Source organism: Mus pahari, chromosome 4 (assembly GCF_900095145.1).
Source record: "Mus pahari chromosome 4, PAHARI_EIJ_v1.1, whole genome shotgun sequence".
NCBI classification, from domain to species: Eukaryota; Metazoa; Chordata; class Mammalia; order Rodentia; family Muridae; genus Mus; species Mus pahari.
The window spans coordinates 48,111,550-48,114,407 of NC_034593.1; the positions used below are offsets into that span (position 1 = coordinate 48,111,550).

The window sequence follows — 2,858 nt, forward strand, 5'->3', positions numbered from 1 at the left end:
AAAAAATCTGAATGTAGCGCCACATCCCCAACATCCATTCCTTGATTAATGGGGATGTAGGCTGACTCCATTTCCTGCCTTAAACAGAGCAGCAGTCAGCATGCATGTGCAAGCAAGCATCTCTGTGGTAGGATATAGAGCCCTTTGGTATATGACCAGCATCTCTGTGGTAGGATATAGAGCCCTTTGGTATACGACCAGCATCTCTGTGGTAGGATATAGAGCCCTTTGGTATACGACCAGCATCTCTGTGGTAGGATACAGAGCCCTTTGGTATACGACCAGCATCTCTGTGGTAGGATATAGAGCCCTTTGAGTATCTGACCAGCATCGCTATAGCTGAGTCACATGGTAATTTTATTTTCAGTTTTTCTAATAAACATCCATTCTGATTTCCATGGTGGCTGCACCTGTTACACTCCACCTTTTCACACACCCACAACTGCATCTGTTTCCACTTGTTTCCCAGCTGATAGCCGGTCTACCTGAGATGAGATCCAGTCTCTCAAGGTAGTTTTCATGTGCATTTCTCCGGTAGCTAAGGGTGTTCTGCTGGTTATATCTGGCAACTGCACACAAACTAGAGAGACCCGAGAAGAAGAAACCTCAGCTAAGGAGTTTCCTCAGCTAAGGATTGGCCTGTGGGCATTTTCTTGATTGCTAATTCAGGGGAAGGGGGGGGCTCAGCCCACTGTAGGCAGTACCACCCTGGACAAGTATTACAAAGGCAACTGAATGTAAGCTTGGGATTGAGCCAGCAAGCCAGCAGCGTTCCTCCATATCCTCTGCTTCGGTTCCTACCTCTAGGTTCCTGCCCTGACTCTGCTCAGTGATGAACAGTGTCATGGAGGTGTAAGATTAAATAAAGCCCCTCCTTCCCAAGCTGGCTTCGGTCAGTGTTTTATCACAGCAACAGAAAGCCAACCCAGGACACACTAGAATCTTTGACATCAGACCTGACAGTATTGTTTTCAGGGAGGACTGTGGGTAGCTTTTGAAGGTTTTGTCTTGAAAGCCATCAGGTGGTCAAAGCTTCTCCAAGACAGTGGGAGTCTGGAAAAAATACTGAATAAATGCATATGATGGAGTCCTGGCTTAGAAGTGTCAGAGCTCCAAGACACTCCCAAAGCAATTCATGATATATTTGTTTTGGTTTGCTCTGGGTTTTTTTGTCTGTCTTTTTATTAAAAATTAATCATTTTATTTGTTTACATTTAGAATGATATCTCCCTTCCCGGTTACCCCTCCACAAACCCCCATCCCATCCCCCTTCTCCCTCTCCCCTTTGCCTCTATGATGGTGCTTCCCCACCCACCCACATTCTCCCACCCCACCACTCCAGCATCTCCCTAAGCTGGGGTATCAAGCCTCCACAGGACCAAGGGCTTCCCCTCCCACTGATGTCATATAAGGCCATCCTCAGCTACCTATGGATTTGGAGCCATGAGTCCCTCCATGTGCACTCTTTAGTTTGGTGGTTTAGTCCCTGAGAGCTCTGGGTGGTCTGGGAGTTGATATTGTTGTTCTTTCTATGGGGTTGCAATCCCCTTCAGCTCCTTCAGTCCTTCCCCTGGCTCTTCCATTGGGGTCCCCAGGCTCAGTCCAATGGTTGGCTGTGAGCATCTGCATCTGTATTGGTCAGGTGCTGGTAGAATCTCTCAGGGAACAGCCATACCAGGCTCGTGTCAGCAAGCGCTTCTTGGCATCAAAACTAGTGTCTGGGTTTGGTGTCTGTAGATGGATCCCTAGGTAGGGCAGTCTCTGGATGATTTCTTCTATCTCTGTTCCATTTTTTTTGTCCCCGTCTTTACATATTTGAAAGTACTGGTACAGTGACAGACAGGTAGATTAATGGAATCGAATTGAAGACCCAGAAATGAACCCACATAGCTATGATCACTTGATCTTTGACAAAGGAGCTAAAACCATCCAGTGGGAAAAAAATACAGCATTTCCAACAAATGGTGCTGGCACAACTGGAAGTTATGTAGAAGAATGTGAATTGATCCATTCTTATCGCCTTGTACAAAGCTCAAGTCTAAGTGGATCATAAAACCAGAGACACTAAAACTTAAAGAGGAGAAAGTACGGAAAAACCTTGAAGATATGGGCACAGGGGAAAAATTCCTGAACAGAACAGCAGTGACTTGTGCTGTAAGATCGAGAATCGGCTTTTTCCGCGCTACCCTGGGATGGGTCCATATGGCGTTGTTCTTGATTCCCATCGTAACTTAAAGGGAAACTTACACAAAGTCCGGAACCCTTGACGTCCTGCAGATGAAGGAGGATGATGTCCTCAAATTCCTTGCTGTGGGAACCCACTTAGTTGGCACCAACCTTGACTTTCAGATGGAGCAGTACATCTACAAAAGAAAAAGTGACAGTATCTACATCATAAATCTGAAGAGGACCTGGGAGAAGCTGTTGCTCACAGCTTGAGCTATTGTTGCCATTGAGAACCCTGCTGACGTCAGTGTCATCTCCTCCAGGAACACTGGCCAGCAAGCTGTTCTGAAGTTTGCTGCTGCCACAGGAGCCACTCCAATTGCTGGCCGCTTCACACCTGGGACCTTCACTAACCAGATCCAAGCAGCCTTCAGGGAGCCGCGGCTTCTAGTGGTGACCGATCCCAGGGCTGACCACCAGCCACTCACAGAGGCCTCTTATGTCAACCTGCCCACCATTGCTCTGTGTAACACAGATTCTCCCCTGCGCTATGTGGACATTGCCATCCCATGCAACAACAAGGGAGCTCACTCAGTGGGTCTGATGTGGTGGATGCTGGCCAGGGAAGTACTCCGCATGCGAGGTACTATCTCCCGTGAGCACCCATGGGAGGTCATGCCTGATCTTTACTT

General features: G+C 47.6%; 1 pseudogene across 1 annotated transcript in view; it reads left to right on the top strand.

Annotated features, from left to right (window-relative positions):
- Positions 1 to 2,853, top strand: part of LOC110320775 — a 5,190-nt pseudogene extending 2,337 nt beyond the window's left edge. Inside the window, exon 2 of the transcript XR_002380479.1 lies at positions 2,238 to 2,853. The product of XR_002380479.1 is annotated as a 40S ribosomal protein SA-like (transcript). The remainder of the gene's footprint in view (positions 1 to 2,237) is intronic.
- The last annotated feature ends 5 nt before the right edge of the window (positions 2,854 to 2,858 follow it).